The following is a 22,666-nucleotide window of genomic DNA, read 5'->3' on the forward strand; positions in this document are numbered from 1 at the left end:
AACAACATGTAATTCTTTTGACCAGTGTCCCTTGTCAGATGACAAAACTAGAACAATTTAGTAACAAGTTTGATGTCCTTTATTCAAGGAAAAACGATCCATGGATTAGGGGAGTACAGTGCCTCACGAGCCCTGGAGCACTCTTCCTTCCGGCTTTGGGATAAATCAAGTTTTATGGAGTATTAAATGAGGCCATGAAGAAACAGGGCATGATTTAGCTAGGAGATCAGAGTTTTCTCTATAAGTGAGCAGGTCCAATGTTTTAGGGCAAAGTAAGCTAGCTAAAGCTGAGTTGGAGGATTGTGATTGGTGTATGTGAGCTTTCTTTGACAGTGTTTCCCATCATTGCAGGTTGACTTAGCTTTAGATTTGTGATGATAACCTGGGCACTGGGGTGGCCTTGATTTTGTGAGTCCTGATATACAAATTAACTTTATCATTTCCCAATATCTGTTCCGTGGAGGTTCCCATGGTGGACAGGAGAGGTATGGAGAGGTTGAGGCACTAACCTCCCCTTCAGCACTTTAACCAGAGACATTGCAGGTTATTCTATTCATCTGACTTCCTCACAGTGTTTGTGAAAAGTTTCCATTCTGTATATAAGTTTAAAGTCAATACTCTAAGGTAGAGAACGCAAAATGGCATAAAAAAGTAAGATGAAACCTACAGATAAGGTTTTTTTTTTCCTTTTTTTCTGTCTTGCACAGTGTTTTTAATATTGCCAATTTAGATACAAAGAGTTTGCATTCTCAGCTTCCTTGAAAAAAAAATCTGGCTATATATGCCTTGCATTCCTAGAATGCAATATCTATCTAGAACAAAGTAACCATCATCCACATTAGAAAGAATTTGCATTCTTAGTCCTTCCTCCTCCCATAAGTATCACCATCACTTAGAACTTTTCATGGCCTGCCAGCCTCACTCATCTGTGTCAGTTATTAAGTTCCTATACACAGCTGGATTTGGTAATCACTAGGTTGTTATCTTCTTAATGAATAGTGAATCTACAAGTAAAGTATATCACATCTAAATATAGGAATAAGAACAAGATGGAAAACTGAGGATCTTTTTTTTTCCTTTCCTTTTGCAATGGATTAAAAACCAGGCACAATCTAGTATTTAAGATAGGTAAGTTTTAATAATTCAGATTATAATTTGAACGGTCATTCTTTAGGGTGATAGAAGATTAATCTCACTCAAGTTGCATTCCCATTCTTACCGCTACATTTTTCAATAGTTTGGGGGATAATTAGGATGTCCTGGGCTCATTTATCTTTCAAATAATCTGTCTACATGGGAATCATCTGAGACATCTGTCACTGATCTGTACAAGTTACCACTGATCTGATCCTTTTTCATGCCCGCTGTTCCTTTGAGGATTAAGTCAGTTATTTCTATGCCAGACTTTAGGGCATCAGTACCATTGGGTAGGTTCTTTGTCAGTCTGGGGCACTGGTAAGTGGTGAGACTATTGATGGCTCTTATCTGCTTTCTTCTGAGTCACACCCATTTCCAGAAGCAGTGAATACAGAATGGCCTAAGTGCTTGAATGGAACAGAGAGGAACTACTGAGAGAGGAAAAAAAGAAAAAAAAAATCCAGCTCCCATATAAATAGAACTTACAATCCATAAAATTGAAATGATTAAATCAGATGTCATTCTTAACTTCCTTCAGGTAACATCCCTCTGCTCCAGGAGCCCAAATATAGTTACCAAAGCCCACAATACAAAGGGATAAGTAAATCAACCAACTGAAAACCTAATTAAATTCACTGGACCATGAAGTATACAAATGCCTAATATCTGTAATGGGCTAGGCAAAGAAATAAAATCTTTGAGTGCATTGGCACAGAAAAAGGGCAGGGGCTTAGTTACTCACAGTGGCAATGAATGGATCTCAAGTATGCATGGGAAAGCAACATTAGGGGTACACAAAAATGAAAGAGAATCAACAATATTAATCTTGTTAATAAGGAATTAGAAAAAAAAAATTAAAGGAGTTCAGATTGGTAGATATAGCATAGTCAGTTGACAAAATTCCAGACACCATCTATCCAAAGTCTTAACTTCTAGAACTCATTTATTGGTTTTGACAGCTATATGTGTGCCCATGTACACACACACTATTTTATTGATGTATGAATGTAACACATTTTGTATCTTAGTAACTTTGATTAGTTAGGTGCATTAATTATATATGCTAATCAGATGTCAAACTTATCTGTATAGTAAAGTTATTTTAAGACACTGTGCTGTGGTATAGACCGATTTCTTCAGAGTAGAGTTGGAGAAATCTGTTACTGTCTGTGGCATTGCCATTCTCCCATATATTTTGTTTAAATCTGAAAGCTACTTTTAATACTTAATTCTCTTTGACAACCATTTCCAGTAGATCTTCATGATCTGTTAATTAATACTTTAGTCAAAGAAATCCATCCCTTCCTTTAAACACCAGCTCTCACCACCATAGCTAGATTGATACAATCTCTTCTTTAAGGATTTATCAAGCTATATGGAGTCTCCAAATGAAGGATGGAAACAAGAATCCCCCAGGAGCAAATTCAGGGACCACAAATTACCTTGGATGAGGGAGTTCCCCCAGCATGGAATAGGAGTCTAGCAGTTCAGGTAGTTAAGTAATTTACCTAACAGAGAAGAAAATTGTCACAATTCCTACATGTGGGATTTCATAATTTACCTCAATCAGTGACAGCAGTTATGTTTCCTACTCTTTCTTTTTCCTAATGACAGTTTTAATTTGGGATTTCCAGAGCATTTTCTCCTATTGTATATCTGATATCTCTGAGTATGAGAACTTCAATTTTGGTTTATTGACGGTCAGTTTGCAAGGAAATAATGCAGACATTATGAGAGAACTGATTTTGAATTTGAAGTTGGAAACATAATGGGATGGGTCACTTTAGGTTATCTCTCCTGAGGAGGGATGATTGGATTCTATATATGGGATGCAGGTTATGAATGGCAAGCTTAATGCCCTTACACTAATACAAACATCCCAACAAGTATAGCCAAAAATCTCACCCCACAATACCTTGTCTTAGAGACCTTCCGACTCACTTCCTGCTTTCACGGTGTTCTGTTCTTTTTTTCTTTTTCACTTTCATAACGGAAAAAATAATAATGCCTCTGTATAACTTTGTAGGAAGGATTATGTGAGATAATTTACATGGAATATGACAATGTGTGGTAATATATGCTAACTGTTGTGATTACTATTCCTATTATTATAGTTATTCCTGTTCCTTTCAGGCCTGGAGCCCAATCATGCAGCTCAGGAAGATTGTCTGGTCCATCTTTCTTCTTGGGACCTGATACACTTCACAATCTCTCATCCATTCTCTGAAGTCTTGTTTTAAACACACTGAAACTGCTGGGCACATACCACTCCCTGTACCTGAGGATAAAGGTATAATTTAGGGACTTTTGATGTTGCCGTTATTCTCTTGAAAATTCTTGTACTTCTGTCTACCAGGAGGTGTCCAGCCACTTATCGTAATTGTAATTGGTTACTTCCCCCATGCATGTAATGGAGGCCCCAATCATTTCATGATTCCTTAGTCCTCTCTAGTTCTCTATCCCATTCATTACTGCACCTTTTTCAGATCTTCTCCTACCAATTCAGTATCCAAATCCCTCTGTGACCTTGCCTTCATTTACACAGATTTGTTCATTAATTTCAGCAGTAAAATTAAAGCCATTAGGAAGAAAATGATTTCCTACTCTTGAGTCTTCAAACCTACTGGTATTCATTACACTTTTTTTTTTTACATTCTCTACTCATAAAAACAGGGATATATTATAAGAATGCAATGTACAGTACAGGGAATATAGTCAATATTTGATAATAACTGTGTATGGAGTATACTCTATAAAATATCAAATTGCTATGTTGAATATCTGAAAGTAATATAGTATTGTAAGTCAACTATACTTTAATTGAAAAAATGACAGAGATGTATCTTGTCCTCTCTAAAGTTGATCTGACTACATAACCTCTGTATTCCATGGTGTCTTAGTCTGATCTGGCTACTATAACAAAATATTATAGACTGGATGGTTAATAAACAACAGAACTTTATTTCACACAGTTCTGAAGTCTGGGAAGTCCAAGATTAGGGTGCCAGCATGATCAGGTTCTAGTGAAAGCCCTTTTTCAGGTTGTAGACATGGCAGAAAGAGAACTAGCTGGCCCTCTGGTCTCTTCTTATAAGAACACTAAGCCTTTCATGAAGAATACATCTTTGTAAGCTAATTACCACCCAAAGTCTCCACCTCCAAATACCATCCTAACCACTCTCTCCATACTTGTCTGCAATAGAACCCATTTCTATGGGCTCTATCTGAATGTGTTATCTCCTTTATCAGTGAATATATTACCTTTTTTTTTTTTTGCCGTACGCGGGCTTCTCACTGCTGTGGCCTCTCCCTTTGAGGAGCACATGCTCCAGACGTGCAGGCCCAGCGGCCATGGCTCACGGGTCCAGCCGCTCCGCAGCATGTGTGATCTTCCCAGACAGGGGCACGAACCCATGTCCCTTGCATTGGCAGGCGGACTCTCAACCACTGCGCCACCAGGGAAGCCCTATATTGCATTTTCAATTAGTGGCATTCCTGACTATTTACCACCAAAATATGATTTCATATCATGACCATGTATATCGTATTGTTCATTATCAAATCTGAAACACATTGCACAATATATTAATGAAACTGAAAGAATAAAAGGATAAATAATGTAACATAGTCCTCCTCCTACTCATACCAGTTTCTCTCCTTTTCCACACCAGCAGCCACAGTTGAGTCTTCATTCTTAAAACTAATCTTTACAGGCTACAAAAATAGTGGGTGATAAATCTCAAAAGACATTAGAATCAAATAATAGACAGTGTTGAATATTAGAACACACAGATTATACTCAGTTTGTTAGTAAATGGCAAGTGAATGGGACATTTTAGGTAGTCATCACTAAAAAGATGCCAAAATCATGAACTTAGGTTCCATGCTGGGGACAGTCAATTAAAGAAAACTGAAATAACCACTGCATTAATGACATTCTTAGCGGAAATATGTGGCTGGTGCTAATCCTTGAATTATTTAACAGAAGACACTATGAAGTCAAGATGATGGAATATGCTCTGCACTCATTAACTTGGCAGACAACGTTAAACAAGAGGGAGAAGGAAGGTAGCTAAAAATGTAGAAGATAAAATCACCATTCAAAGTGACCTTGTTGAATGCAAAAACACATGGGAAAAAAATGCAGTCAAGATAAGATGAGGGTAGTATATCTGAAGAGAAAAATATTTTTTCAATGCAAAAATACAAGAAATGCAAATGTGGTAGAAAGATAGCTAAGTGTCATAACAGATAAGAAACTAACCATGATCAGTGCTGCAGCCCTGGGGAAAGCAAACAGTGCTGAATTCTTAAATAGGAACCCTGCATGAAGAAATCACGAGGTAATTCTCATATTACTTTCAGCAGTGACTTGTTTTAGTAATCAAAATTAATGCTGTGGTGGGAAATGCAGAGAGAGTTCAGACGGAGGCAATGGAGGTGGCTTAAGGTTTAAAATTAGTTATAAAGAAAAAGGAAAGAAAGGACTACTCCAGAGATGACAACACTGAGAGAAGACAGATGTAACATAGCATGAAAGAGCGCCCCTGTAAAAGATGGTGCCCAGGTGATCTCCACCAAAACCTATCACATAAAAAAGAACGAAAGGCAAATGTAAGCAAGATATGGTGAGTATTTCTAAGAGTTGATAAAATGCACTAGCAGGAGATACTACAAAGATAAAGATTAAAATTGATTTTTCTTTGAACAACTTAAATAAAATCCTATCTAACTGAGGATAGCCTAAATTGCCTTCAATTTACTCCTAATCTTCATAGAAATGTGGATGCTATTATTTTAATATCGATTCTGACAAGCTGTTAAAAAAGCGGCAATCTCCAGGATAGAGCTTTGTAAAAAGTACAAATGATAACAGTGTGGACAAAGTCAGATAATGGAAAACAGTGAGTCAGATATGGCACAAGGCAATGAGCATCGGCTTTACAGACCTTAGACACAGCGATGATAATTAGTAGTGACGACAGCTCACTTTGTAAGGTGCCCAGCTGAGCACACTGACTGCACATCATTAATTTTCTTAGTGACTCTCCGTGTAGGCAACATTATCATCTCCAGTTTACAATGTGGAAATTGAGGTTTGTTAGGTGAATCACTAGGCCTGATGATGGTAGTGTTTAAATGGCAAGGGAAGGGGGACAAACATTTATTAATTCTGTAAATTTAATAGCTTTCATACAAGGAAAAAAAGTCACTTAAAACTGGGAACAACATACAGTTTAGAATAGATTATTCCACACTTTTAAAATAATTAAAACATAAATCTGTTAAATCTAAAACTATATGAGTTATTCAAAAAATGCAAAGATGATTGTGAAAGTACTACTTTTGATATAACATTGTTCATAGAATGTCTTGGATTTGTTTGTATCTTTCTCTATTTTCTTTTTAACTTAAAAGGACTGCACTAAAAATCATAGTTTTACCCTTTACAGTCTTGGATATAGGGCAGGAGAGATCAGAGACAGACCTTAGCCCTGAAAATAGTAAATGAAAAAGTTACGGGAACTGTACTAGTCAAGGTTCTCCAGAGAAACAGAACAAATAGGAGATATAGGAGGAGAGAGAAAGAGTTAAGAAATTGGCTCGCGTGATTATTGCAGAGGCTTGGTGAGTCGGAAATCTGATGGGAGAGGTTGTCAGGCTAGAGACTCAGTTGCAGTTCATGTCCAAAGGCAGTCTGCTGATAATCCAGGAAGAACCAGTGCTGCAGATGAAGCCAAAAGGCAGTCTGCTGGCTGAATCCCCTCATGCTTGGGTAAGGTCAAACTCTTTGTTTGGGTTTTCAGCTGATTGGAGGCCTAAACTCCACATTATGGAGGGCAATCTTCTTTCCTCACAGTCCACCAATTTAAGTGTAAATCTCATCCAAAAACACCCTCGCAGAAACACCCAGAATAATGTTTGATTAAATATATGGGCACTGTGGCTCAAACCAAATTAACATATAAAATTAACCATCATAAGAGCACCATTTTCTTTTGAAAGAAATACAACTTTCCTATGATATTACCTCATTAATTATTCACTTTAGAAAATATGACAGGCAAATTTATTTACTTATTTGTTTTTGTTTATTATCTGAAACAAATATAAATTTTTTGTGTCATCTCAGTTTCGATATAGTGTCTTTAACATCAGCTGATATTAAGCTAGTTTCTCTAATATTTCTGTAAGATTGGTCAATATCTGCACATTGATTGAAGAAGTAAAAGCCTAAGTTACACCAGGGGCTGAGAAAGCTAAGCACAGCTTCCCATAGCAAGTGCTCTGTGTCCATAGAAATGTGTTCTATGGAAATGCTTCTCTTGTACTTTTTCTTTCCTCTGTGTTCTTAATATCAAAGTTTATGGAGCCATTTGAGAGAAACTGCCTCTAGAGAAGCATCTTTATAAAAAAATTTCCTGCTATCTTTCCAGCTCAAATAAAAATCAGAAAACCACAGAAATTTAAATTCACAAACATAATTTTTATTATAAAATTAGTGTAGTGATATAGAAATTTTTGAAAATAGGGCTTCCCTGGTGGAGCAGTAGTCGAGTCCGCCTGCCGATGCAGGGGACATGGGTTCGTGCCCCAGTCCGGGAAGATCCCACATGCCGTGGAGCGGCTGGGCCCGTGAGCCATGGCCGCTGAGCCTGCGCATCGGGAGCCTGTGCTCCTCAACGGGAGAGGCTATAGCAGTTAAAGACCTGCGTACCGCAAAAAAAAAAAAAAAAAAAAAAAGAAAGAAAGAAAATCTACCCATAATTTTACTATTCTACAATATGACTTTACTATTTTGATTTTTTCAGTTCTAAATAAAACATAATCAAAAAATATTGAATGCAAAATTGTACAGAAGAATAAAGAAGAGATAGAAAAATATTAAAATTTATACTTAATATAGACTCTGCTCCCTAATATAAATTTATAGTGTTCATTTTTATATTCTAAATCATAACTTGATATTCTCTGTTGCCTCCTCCATAATTTATACTTTGAAGAGAAACATTTTCTGTTGCAATATTGTGATATTTCATCAGTAGTTTCCAAATGTTTTTCCTGATATTCTTTTGAGAAAAAAATTATAATTTTCATAATGACTTTTACTAATAAATAGTAATGGGCTTTGATTTTTTAAGATATGTAAAGCCCCTTTTATTTACTATTTTAGAATAATTCTTTCATTTAAGAAATATTCAGTGAAGTAGAATATATTACTATTTTCTACATTTAAGTTATCTAAATCTTATTTCCTCTTTCATGGTTTGCAAGGAAACTTTTCATCGACATAACAGACTGAGCTGATATGAGTAAGTTACCCTTTCAGTTTCAAGCATATAAAAGTTTACACAATATATTTCACATTGTAGAACAAAGCTTTTAGTACAAAGCAAAATAAAAGTAATATTTAGGTGTCAGGATTAAGAGAGCCATTTAAATCAAAGCCATGAGAGAACACTAAAGATACTCAACCTTGGATGTGGACTATGGGTCTGGGTACTGAGATCCAATGTCCAGATGAGAGTGAAGACGATACCATATCCAGGTCCAGCGGAAAACTCTATTTCCTTGACAAATCTATGAAGTTAGTCCCATCTGTAAAATGGAGATTTAAATATCCTGCTCATCAACTCAAGGAATCATCACATGAGTTAGACATCTGCTTGAGGTAGTGTATATAAAAGGAATTATCCATTAAAATCCAAGCCCTTTCCCTATGTCTTAAATGGGTAACACTTAAAGTAACAAATTATTGTTACCTGTGAGGTTTATCAGCCCTGAGCTGAGAAGTTAACATGCTTCTCTATAATTACAAAAAGATTTAGGTCTCCTACAACTCACAACAAATATTACTCCTTTACACATTCCCAACCCAGATAGCTATGGCACCTTAGAAAAACAACTTCCTCTAAAGAAAAGATCACATAACAAGTACATATACTTATATACCTACATACTTATATAGAGAAACAGAGGGGACAAAATCATTGTGAGAGCCATGGATGTAACAAATGGTAGAATACAGTTGGTCCTCTGTATCCATGGGTTCCACATCCACAGATTCAACCAACCACAGCTGAATCTGTGCATGCAGAACCCACAGATACAGAGGGTCACTTGTACTATGCCATTTCATATAAGGGATTTAAGCATCCAGAAATTTTGACATTCACAGGGATCCTGGAGCCAATCCCCCATCCCCCCATATGTTGAGGAACGACTGTGTACATCTGAAGAACTCATGATGGAGCAAAATAAATGGCAATTTAAAATATGTGTGTCTGAAGCACCCAAAATATTGGAGGAAAACATGTAATCCATAGGACAGAAATAGTATATATATATTTTTTTAAAGAGAGAAGATAAATTTGAAAAAGAACAAGCAGAATAGCAATTCTAGGAATGATAAAATGCAACCACTAAAATAATATTCTAAGAGGACAGGTTTAATCAGTATACTGGTTATAGCTAAAGAGAAAAATCAGTCAATTAGAAGATAGATATTAGGAAACCTTGGCAAATCCATTACAGAGAGATGAAATGTGAGATATATGTGTGAGACAAATTAAAATCCACGCTGAATAGGATGAGAAATCCCATATACTTCTAACAAGAATGTTACACTTAAAGGCACCTTGATAAAACTATTGTAAAACTTCAGTGTTTGGAGGAAACAGGAAAATTTACTGTATTAGTTTGGTAGGGCTGTCATAGCAAAGTACCAAGAACTGAGTGGCTTAAGCAACAGAAATTTGTTTTCTCATAGTTCTAGAGGCTGGAAGTCCAAAATGAAGGTGTCAGCAAGGTTAATTTCATTCTGCGGCCTCTCTCCTTGGATTGCAGATTACCATCTCTCTACTGTGTACTCATTTGGTTTTTCCTTTGTGCACATATACCCCTGGTATCTCTTTGTGTGTCAACATTTCCTCTTTTGGTAAGAACACCAGTCAGATTGAATTAAAGCCCCACACTAACAGCCCCCTTTTAAAGTAATCACCCTCTACAGGCTCTATCTCCAAATACAGTCACAGGCACTGGGTGCAAGGACTTAGACATATGATTTTTTTTTTTTTTTTTTTTTTTGGTGGAGAAAGAGGGTGCAATTCAGACCACAGCAAAGAACAAAACAAGATTTCTTTAAGGGGACTGAAAATCAGACCATCTTTGCAAAATAATCACCAGGAGGAAATGGCATAATGCCTTCCAAATATGAATGAAAAACAATATCAACTTAGAAATCCATAACCAGAAAGAATATTTTCTAGGAGAAAAAGACATGTGAAGAAATAAAAATAGAGTTATTCACACACTATTACTTAAAAATTTACTGGTGGTTGGATTTTTAAAGAAAAAAACTACATTTTGAGGAAGGAATACTATGAAAGTATTAATCTTAACAAAAGAATTTCAAACATTTTTACATCTAAACAATTATTACAAAATAGTGATGATTATGAGGTTGATGGTGATGTAGATAACTTGGAGGTTGTTAAAATTAGATAGGAAAATTGTAGAATAAATAGTGTGAAAAAATATGATATATAACTGTATGATCTTAATTACATAAAAATGGATGCTTAGTTGTATAGATACACAAATGAAACCTAGGACATATCAAACGATAAATGGCTTGTGATTATGGATGACTTTGCTTTTTGCTTCTTGTATTTTTTGGTGTCTTATTATGCACATGTTAACTTTTAAGAAATAAATGTTATTTTTAAAACAAAATAAATAAAATAAAATATAAAATAAAATAAAATAAAATGGAAGGTGAAATTTTTTTTCAGCATTTAGTATGCTGAGTTATTTGCCTTGTGCTACTTCTATTTTTTAAGGAGAAAGAAAGAGCTAGTACACATTTTAGATTTTGTTAAGTAAAAATAGTTTTAAAAATTATATTCACAAGAAAATTAAAATTAGAGTGTGCAATTTCCAAACTAGCAGAAAATGAAGAGATAATAAAACTGTAATAAATTATGCAAAGATAATTGAAGATGAAAATAAACAAGCAAGAAAGTATGGTAAGAAAGCATGAAATAAGACCATAACAAGAGAAGGGAAAATATCTTCATGTATATGTAGATATGAAGTTGAATAAATAAAGAATAAAATTTATGTAAGTTTAATGTAAGTTTTAAAATCCACATAGCAGCACACTGTATTTTGTTTATGGTTATGTGTATATAAAAATAATATATAGTATATATAATATATATTCTGTATTAACATATATATTAAAACCCAACAATTATTGGAAGCAAAATATACATACTAAATTCTAGGGAAAAAGAATGAGAAAAGAAAAAGATGGTGAAGGAGTTAAAGCGATTTTTTTTTTTTTTTTTTTTGTGGTACGCGGGCCTCTCACTGTTGTGGCCTCTCCCGTTGTGGAGCACAGGCTTCGGACACGCAGGCTCAGCGGCCATGGCTCACGTGCCCAGCCACTCCGCAGCATGTGGGATCTTCCCGGACCAGGGCACGAACCCGTGTCCCCTGCATCGGCAGGCGGACTCTCAATTACTGCGCCACCAGGGAAGCCCCGAGAACATTAATTTTATCTGTTTTGTGTAAGGTTATCTTTTAAAACTGTAACAGTAAAACATAAAAATAAATAAATTGAAAGGGCTGGGTTAAAGAATTTCTAAGTTTCTAATTCTTACAATGGTCTGATCCTTTCATATTTCAGAAGATCAGGTGTCTAAACTCTGATTTTATGGCTGACTGGTTAACACATTCATTGTGTACAGCCCCTGGTCTGTACGTTTTATATGTATTAATTGATTTAATCTTCACAAGTACTAGAAGAGAAAGTTACTATATTATTAAAGTCATTATAGGCTCATGTGTTTAAATAACTTAGCCAAGGTAACATAGCAAATATGTGACAAAACTCATATTCTAGTTCTGTCAATCTGGCACCAGAGTCAATGTTCTCATCTACGCTGCTGTTGTGTATCTTAAATGTTTTAAAATTGTATTCCAATACATACAGGAATTAATTTTCTCCTCAAAGTTATTGCATCTGTATATTTAAACTATTTTCTGTAATTTTCACCAGTTTTAAGAGAACAAATATATGTCTTTTTTTCTTACCCGAGAGGAAAACCAGAATTCAATATAGTGATTAAAGAGAAAGGGAAATGAAAAATGTGAGATAAAGCTTCATTAAAACTAAAACAGATTCCAGGCAAAATGATTTTCTAGTTCCCATAGAAAAATGGGTATTGAGAAAATGAGTTGACTATTCAAACCAGGAATAGTTGGGCTAAAATGAATATTTTAAGATAGTAGTACACAAACTAATAATTGCAATAGTTCCCTAACTCTTTCATCCTAAGAACCAGAAGCTAACAGATCTTTAACATATTTTGAAAACGTGGAAAGGTTAAAAGGTTGAAATACATCATCAGTATTTCAAATTAACTTTTTATTTATTATTATTTTATGTCAAGTCTATTTGATTCTCACATACAATTCTTCTAAGTCAGTTTTTGTTTTACATTACTAATTTATTAATAGAATTAATTATATTTTTTATTTCTTTATTTTTTATTTCTTTATTTTTATTATTATCTTTATTTTTTTTCTTTCTTTCTTTTTTATTTTTTAATTATCTTTATTTTTTATTTCTTTATTTATTTTTTATTTCTTTAAATTTTATTTATTTATTTATTATTTATTATTTTTTTTCAGTATGTGGGCCTCTCACTGTTGTGGCCTCTCCCGTTGTGGAGCACAGGTTCCGGACTCACTGGTCCAGCAGCTATGGCTCGCAGGCTCAGCCACTCCGCGGCATATGGGATCTTCCCAGACTGGGGCACGAACCCGTGTGCCCTGCATTAGCAGGCGGACTCTCAACCACTGTGCCACCAGCAAAGCCTTATTTCTTTAAATTTTAAAAAACAAAGTTTACATGTGTTCAATAACTGAGGCTGTTATTAAGTCTATAGATCAAGATTTCAGACAAAAGTAAAATAACAATGTGAAATATGTTTTTATGGCAAGAAAGACCACCTTAATTTTGTACATGTTACACAGGCCATGCAAATTGAGGACTGCTCTATAAAAGTCATTTTTCTAAGTGAAAATCTCTTTTACAGTTAAAAATATAACAGCAACCACAAAATTGTTATTTCAAAACTTTATATTTGTAACAAGTTTTGCTTTTGAAATGCATACTGGATACCTAATACAACCACTTACAGTTGAATGTCACTGTAGTTTTTGAGCCACTACATTGCATCATTTGAGTCTTTATGCATTTTCAAACACATTTTTTTTCTTGGGTAACACTTCATCAGTGTTAATGAGTACTTTTTACAACATAACTTGTAAATTCAGTTTTATCCATTAAAATAGATGGGCTTTCTAGCATCATTTTGAGGAAAAGATGCATCAGCTTTTTCCAAGCAGGTATAAATTTGAGGTGATATAACTTGACTGCAAAATAAAGTTGACAGAACCCATATAAACTCATACATACAATGTTTATATATTTATGCAAGCTCTTCTGAAAGCAACTTTAATTGAGAGGGAAAAAGTTAGATATAAAGGAAGAGAAAGCCCAAAAACCTCAAAGCCACACTTTGATAAATATGAATAGATCCAAGATGTGTAGAAAGAAATATTGAGAGATTCGACCTGCAAACCATCCAAAAACTTGAACTAAATACAATAGCTATGAGTCATATGTAAGAGTAGGTATATCTTAACTTTCTTTTTAATATGTACCTTTGTAATATTACTTGTTGCCCTTTCTTTCCAGTTATGTAAGTATGGTTATGAAGAACATCAACCCCTCAATATGAAAAAGTTTTCTTTTTCAAAAGTTAAAGCTATGGGAAATACCTTAAATCTATATTACAAGACTGAAACGAGTCTACCCATAGTTCAAGTTTTATAGGGAAATACCATCTTTGTTTTTTGATTTTTAAAAATATTGTCTTATATTAATACATGAAAAATTACATTTGTTAAATGTTTTCAGTCATAATTAATTCAGTAACACTAATCTATTAAAACTGAAAAGGAAGAAAAAATTTAACAATTTACCTAATTTGGATTTAATATAGAAAACTAAACTTAAAAAAACTGATCACTAAATAATTTTCTCACTTGCTTTTAAAGTTCTACCAATAAAATATTTTACTGAAATTAATAACATGATATAGGTCATAAAATAATAGAAGACTATGTAAAAGCAGCTTCTTTCTGTTAGTAAATCTAAAGACAATGAATTATTTTTATTTTTTGGAGGAAGCTTGTCTTCTTTTCAGAAAATTTTCAACTATACATTAAAAAGAAAATGGATTAAATATACACACTACTATATATAAAATAGATAACCAACACAGACCGACTGTATAGCACAGGGACCTATACTCAATATCTTGTAATAACCTATAATGGAAGAGAATGTAACAAAGAATATATATATATATATATATATATATATATATATATATATATATATATATGTATAAATGAGTCACTTTACACCTGGAATTAACACATTGTAGATCAACTATATTTCAATTAAAAAAATGTAAAGAGATAATAGAAAATAAATATTTCAAGTACCATAAAATCATGACAACATAAAGTGATTTTGAAGTTATCAACAAAAATCAACAAAAGTATGTCAAAATATCTATATGGTTTCATATTTTCATTCTGCCAGAAATACATCCTTCTATAAATTTCCAAACTCTGAACAACTCCAATTAAGCAAGTTTTATATTTTATGTTTTTTTTTATGTTTGACTGATATAGAGAAGCAAATTATGAATAGGCCATATCTTCTCCCTAACTTTGCCAATATTAAAATTTAAATTAATACAAGCTTGAGAACTCAAACTTTTATGTAAAATTAGTCAAATATCTATTCTAAGAAGATGAGAATTGTTTTGTAACTCTTCAATGAAGCCTAGACAAAATGAAAGTAAAGTCTTCAAAAAGAAAGCATTCATGAAGTTTAATATTTGGGTCATGATATTGCTACTGTTGTTACTGGCAGGAAGGGGGGAGTTATTATTTCTAGCCATCTCCCCCTGCCTCTCAAGAGAATGTCCTTTACATACCTTTCATCTCCCCAGGGCCTTCAGTGGTGATATTAAAATAGCTCCATTTAATTAAATTCAAAATTATGTATTGCTAACCCGTTACGTTTCAGGCATAAATGTGGCTCAGGATAAAAGACAGTAAAAAATAAAAAAAAATTAAAAAAACCTCTTGGTGAATGAGATGCAGTTTCTGCCTTCAGGAGCTTTATGGTCTAGATTTAAGAACCTGATCACAATACAATGTGATGACTGCAAAGATCAAATACAAGAGAACTTGCATGAAGGAATAAGTGATTATTCCTTTTGGTGGAGTTGGGAAGGGTAATATTATTTTAAAAGGGAGGACATTTGAGCTGGACATTGAATAAAGAATTTAACTTTCCAAGTCATAAAGAAAATGAAGTCACCAGCACATGCATTGTCAAAGAAGACTAGAAGAAGATATGACTAGCATGTTGAACTGGAGATTGATCTGGTGTCAGCAAAATTATTCAATAAAAAGCCAGATAGTAAATATTTTAAGCCTTGCAGGTCATTCACTTTAAATACATAGCTCTGTTGTTACAGCATGAACTCATTTATAGACAATGCACTTGCTGTGCTCCAATAAAACTTTATTTGCATAAACAGACAATGATCAGGATTAAATCAGTGGACTGTAGTTTCTGACACTAAGAACATTATGTTAAGTGAGATAAGTCAGTCAGAGAAAGACAAATACTATATGCTCTTACTTACATATGGAATCTAAAAAAAAGTTGAACTCATATAAACAGAGATTAGAACGGTGGTTGCCAGAGCTGGGAGATGAGGGAAATGATGAGATTATGGTCAAAGGGTACAAACTCCCAGCTATAAGATGCATAAATTCTGGGCATCTAATATACAACATGGTGATTATAATTAACAATACTGTGTTATGTACTTGAAAGTTGTTAAGAGATGAGATCTTAAATGTCATCATCAGGGACACAAAAAATGGTAATTTTGTGAGGGATGAGATGTCAACTAACTGTGTGGTAATCATTTTGAGATATATATATATATATGTGTGTGTGTGTGTATTCAATCATCCCATTACATACCATGAACTTACATATGTGTGTGTGTGTGTATATATATATATACATATATATATACATATATATATGTATATATATATATATATATATATATACACACACACACACATCACATTTTCTTTATCCATTCATCTACTGATGGGCACTTAGAGTGTCTCCGTATCTCAGCTCTCAGCTATTGTAAACAATGTAGCAATGAATATAGGGGTGTATATATTTTTTCAAATTAGTGTTTTCATTTTCTTTGGATAAGTAATGAGTGGAATTGCTGGATCATACTGTAGTTCTATTTTTAGTTTTTTAATGAATCTCCAAACAGTTTTCATAGTGGCTGTGCCAATTTACATTCCCATCAACAATGCATGAGAGTTCCCTTTTCTCTACATCCTTGCCAACACTTGTTATTTGTTGTCTTTTTAATAATAGCCTTTCTGACAGGTATGAGGTCATATTTCATTGTGGTTTTGATTTGTGTTTCTCTGGTAATTAGTGACACTGAGTATCTTTTCATGTGCCTTTCAGTCCTCTGTATGTCTTCTTCAGAAAAGTGTCTATTCAAATCTTCTGCCAACTTTTTAATGGGGTTGTTTGTTTTTCTGATGTTGAGTTGTTTGAGTACTTTGTATTTTTTGGATATTAACCCCTTACCAGACATACCGTTTGAAAATATCTTCTCCCATTTAATAGACAGCCTTTTATGTTTTGTTGATGGTTTCCTTCACTGTGCAAAACCATTTTAGTTTGATGTAGCCCCATTTGTTTATTTTTGTTCTTGTGTCTCTTGCTTGAGGAGAAATATCCAAAAAAAATTACTAAGACTGATGTCAAAGAAATTACTGCCCATGTTTTCTTCCAAAAGTTTTATGGTTTCAAGTTCTGAATTTAAATCTTTAATTCATCTTGAGTTTATTTTTGTGTATGGTGTGAAAGAGTAGTACAGTTTGATTATTTTACATGTAGCTGTCAAGTTTTCCCAACACCACTTATTAAAGAGGCTGTCTTTCCCCATTGTATATTCTTGTCTCCTTTGTCTTAGATCAACTGACCATAAAAGTTTGGGTTTATTTCTGAGATTTCTATTCTGTTCCATTGATCTATGTGTCTGTTTTTGTGCCAGTACCATACTGTTTTGATGACTGTAACTTTGTAGTATAGTTTGAAAACACAGACCATGACACCTCCAACTTTTATTTCTCAAGACTATTTTGGCTATTCAGAGTCTTTTGTGTTTCCATACAAATTTTAAATTTTTTTGTGCTAGTTCTGTGAAAAATGCCATTGGTATTTTGATATGGATTGCATTGAATCTGTAAATTGTCTTGGGTAGTATGATCATTTTAACAGTATTAATTCTTCCAGTCCATGAATACAGTATATCTGTACATTAATTTCTTTCACCAGTTCTTGTGCTTTTCCATGTATAGGTATTTTGCCTCCTTAGTTAGATTTATTCCCAGGTATTTTATTCTTTTTGGTACAGTGGTAAATGGGATTATTTTCTTAACTTCTCCTTTTGAGAATTTGTTGTAAGTGTATACAATGCTACAGATTTCTGTATATTAATTTCATACCCTGCAACTTTACAAAATTTATTGCTGAATTTTGGTAGGTTTATTTATTTTTTTTGGTGACATCTTTAAGATTTTCTCTGTATAGTACCATGTCATCCCCAAAACAGTGGCAGTTTTACGTCTTCTTTTCCAATATGGTTTCTTCTTATTTCTGTTTCTTGTCTGATTACAGTGACTGAGAATTCCAATACTATGTTGAATAAAAGTTGTGAGAATGGTCATCCTTGCATTGTTCCTGATTTTAGAGGAAATGACTTCAACATTTCACCATTTAGTATGATGTTACCTGTGGGTTTGTCTCATATGGCCTATATTATGTCAAGATATATTATCTCTATACCAACTCTACTAAGAGTTGTTTTTTATTTTTTTATTTTTTGGTAATAAACGAATGTTGGATTTTGTCAAAAGCATTTCTGCATCTATTGAGATGACTGTATGTTTATTTTTCTTTAATGTATTAATATTTTGTATCTTATTTACTGATTTGTGGATATTGAACCATCCTTGTATTCCAGGGATAAATCCCACCTGATCATGATGTATGATCCTTTTAATGTATTTTTTTAATTTTAAAATTTAATTTTTCAATTCAAAAATTATGCTCAAATTTTATTTTTATTTGTTTGATTAAAACAAACAAACATATGACCTGGTACCTGTGGATAAAGACTCAGGATTATGCTTGAAATACTCTCTTCATCTGTATTCTTTATTCCAGACATTTAAAAAAAAAAGTTATTTCAGGTTAAAATCAAAATATAATAGCAAAAACTGATATAGAGTGTGGTCACAAAAATACAGATCCACAATCCCTTATGTACACTTATAAAATGCAGAAAGCTCTTTCTATACACTGGACACCAATATCTGATCTAGATAAATTAACTTATGAGAAAATCTAGCATAAAGTAATGTGAGGTTAGCTAACAAATTTCTGTATCTTATTTAGTGCTAATATTGATATGTTTTGTGGCAGGTATATAAACACATTTCATTACATAGGATGTCCTTTAAAATTCCAGAATCTGCTAATAGTTCTATGTATTATTGTATGTTACATATTGTTCTTTTAAAATAAAATTTGAAAAAAACTGAACTCCAAACGCATATAGTTTTTGAGTTTTAGAGAAGAGACTGTCAATATGTTAAAAAAAGACTTTAAAAATATCTTTAGAGCAAGAAAATATAGGAGTTAGATTGTTTCTTTATGACCTTATATATATTGCATCTAATGGGGGGCGGAGATTTCAGGAATCCTAAATCTTTGCTCCGTATCTCCTACCTTCCACAATGGAAGCCATAATCAAAGCCACTGGTATCCTTCATTTCACCTTTTGGAGCCTCATCACCACTTTAAGAACAGTGCACTCCTTCAGAGTCCCCTATGTCCACCCCCAATGGACTGAAGCCACGGGAAAGCCTGAGTTAATACTATAGTTGTGAAATTGAGAGCTTTTCATAGTCACTGCACTGCAAGAAAACTGTTATCTTGTATTCTTAGAACTCTGAAACATTTTGCCACAAAATACCATCACTTTGTCTGAGTCCTGTGATACTTGTTTATAGCAATAGCCATCTGATACTCCTCCTTTTTTTCGACCTTGTCCCCTACCAGTACAATACAGTACAATACAATACAAATCTGCTCTCAATACAACAGCTACATTGTTTTTTAAAATGTGAGTTGGGTCATATAAATCTTCTACTTGACAATGAAAATAATCAATAAACAATCTATAAAAGGAATAGAAAAGAATTTTATTTGAGCCAAACTGAGTACTATACACTGGGAGACACAGATTCAAGAAGAATTTGAATTGTATTCCACTGGACTACAAAATGGGGGAAGCTTATAAAGATGAAAAACCTCAAAATTACGTAAGTTGTTTGTCAAGAATTGGAGCTGACAAGAAGTAAATGTGCTTGTTAAGCAAGGATTGATTGGAGTCCAAAATGGTTACATAGTTACAAGGAGAGAACTTAAGACCATAGGTTGCAGCTGAAACCTTCTAGCAGATATTGTTTTGAGAATAGATGGTGGTATCCTTGAGTTTGATAGAGGTCAGAAAATTCAAGTTCTCAGTGATTCAAGTTCTCAGGAATATGTCTGAAACTACAACCCCAGTGGTCACCTGGCTCCATTTTGTATACCTGGAACATAATTACTTTATTTTGATTTTAATTGCATTATTTTCTTTAATAGTTAAAGAAGACATAAAATGCATTTTTGGCAGGCCAAAATACAGGTTTTTCTAGTTAGCATAAAGTTCAAACCAAATCACATATAAGCCAGAATGACCTCTCCAAACCTCAGAATGTGAAAATTTCTTCCATCATAGTCAACATCTTACATTGGTGTCCCATATTTTTTCAGAGTAAAACATGAAGCCCTTACATCAGACAAAATGCCCTTTATGGACTGATTCACAAATTAATCCTCTAAATTTATCTAATATTTACATTGACCTCCATATTAATGTTCCTCTCACATAGCACAGTACTTTTGCCCATATTATATCCTCTATTTCAAATTGCAACAGCCTCTCTGACTCCACCTGCTGCCCCTTATCATCAGCATACCAAGTCCTCCTTATCCTGATGTCTTTCTTTATTCCATATCACTTAGAACAATTTAAGTTACTATATAATGTATTTATTTATTATTTTTAATGAAAATAAAGGCAGGAATTCTAGTCTGTTCTGTTCACTGTTATATGCCAAGTTCTTAAAAAAAGATCTGTTACACAGTAAGTATGCAAATCTATTTCTTATATGAATAATTAATTAGTTAATTAGCATGATGATATAGGTATTGACAGAAATTATACACTATGATCATTGAAGTATAGGATTATTGGAAAATAATGGATAATAGGAAGACTTGACTTTCTCCCTTGTTCTGTCATCATTTGGCTGTGTTAACTACCATCAGACAAGTCACTTAGCATAGGTCTCAATTACACATATTAGCAGTTAAAAACAATTATAATAAAAGAGGACCTCGTACTAAATTATTTCTAATTTCTTTCGGGTTTCACATTGTGTCATTCATAAGAATGTTATGGTTTTCCCTTACAAAGAACTAAAGGTATTCTAAATGCTAAACAATCAATATATAAAGAAACATTTGGAATATATAACAAACTGAGGATTTGAAAGTATTACTGTTGAATGAATAAATTTGTAGCCTTATTTTTTATGATTTTAAATATTCAGATGGTAATTTATGACTGAGTTATAAAATATAATTCTAGGAGTAAAAAGAGAAATGAGTTCCACTGTCATCTTTTCCATAGTGGGAATACAATAAGGGTAGCAATAAAAACACAAACTCCATTAATGGGTCACATTGTGCTGAGTGCAATGAGAAATGATCCTTGTGAGATTGTGGAAAGGACACATCTGGAAGTAGACCACACAAGTGAAATTTATTCTTACTCTTGTTAGTTTGACAAATGAATCTATAGTTGGCAATGGATATTGACTTTCAGAGAAAAATGGATGACCTAAACCTTCACAAAATTTTTCTGATAAGAATAAAATGTTAATCCTATAATAAGGCTGTCAACAGTTAGTGGATTTCCAGTATTTATGAAAATGTTGCCTTCTCTATCTGCATGGTAAGTAGAAGAGGGTACATTTTACATTAATTTATATTTTCATTAAGAAGTTAAAAAAAATCCATGTCATCAATTCAGAAAGCTCTTGAAAACTGAAGGGAAGATTACATTAGTCATAGTGGCTAGCTTTTCATATTATTTAAGCATTAGTGTCTTTGATTTAATATCAAAATTTAGTTTAATATCAATAATCAAGTACAGCTAAAGAAAATCAGCATGATAAATACGTATTAAAGAGGACATAAAATTCATTGAACTGTATTCATATGGTAGTATAAAGTTAAAAAAAAAGATTTTAAGCTCAATTTTCTTATCCATGTATCAAGTAGTTATCAGTACATATCTACCTAAGTTTTCCCTTTATATCAGGATAAACCAGCAGGTAGCATTATCCACAGGTAAGCCATTGAGTGAGGAGGATCCTGGGTGCTTAAATCAAAAACATAGAAAGAAGGAGGGAACCTGGAAAATGAGAAATTATTGAGCAGTTCTGAGTGAAGAGACAGAGAGAAATTAAGGCAAAGTGTTCATAAATGGATGTGAGGATATTGGAGCCAGAGTATGAGTTGAGAAAACACCCGTATTACATATGTTTCAGGTGGGACATGGTAAAAATGTGTGGACTGTTCACACAGCTATGCTGAAAATAGAACTGGGCCAAAGGGATATAACACGAGTCACACACACACAAAATGCTATGCTAGCCAAATTCCCAATATTACATTTGTGAGATAGAATGTTTTACAACTGATATTAAATACAATGTAATCTTAGTAAATTCAATGTTCTAATAACATTTTATGAAACAAAAATGAACCATATTTATAAAAGATTATAGTAATTTAAAAATGGCTTTTCTATCTGTTTCTATCATTAAACTCTCATTCATTCACTAATTCAACAGATGTCATAGTGAGGGTTCACTATGTATAGCCTGGCACTCGTCTACCATGGGGAAAAACTGATGAATAAGGTACATAAGCATATAGCTTGCAGGGAGCTTACATTTTAGTAGGAAAGACTAAGGGCTTACATTGTGCAAAAACTAGTGAAAATTGAGCTCTTACTACAAATATAATTTGGTTAATATCCATAGATTGGTCAATCTTTGAGAAACTTAGATTTTCTAACTCACAGCCAATGCATCTTATGTTACAATTGTCTATTATTACCTATAAATAAAC

The sequence above is a fragment of the Delphinus delphis genome, chromosome 4 (genome assembly GCF_949987515.2).
Source record: "Delphinus delphis chromosome 4, mDelDel1.2, whole genome shotgun sequence".
Classification (NCBI taxonomy): domain Eukaryota; kingdom Metazoa; phylum Chordata; class Mammalia; order Artiodactyla; family Delphinidae; genus Delphinus; species Delphinus delphis.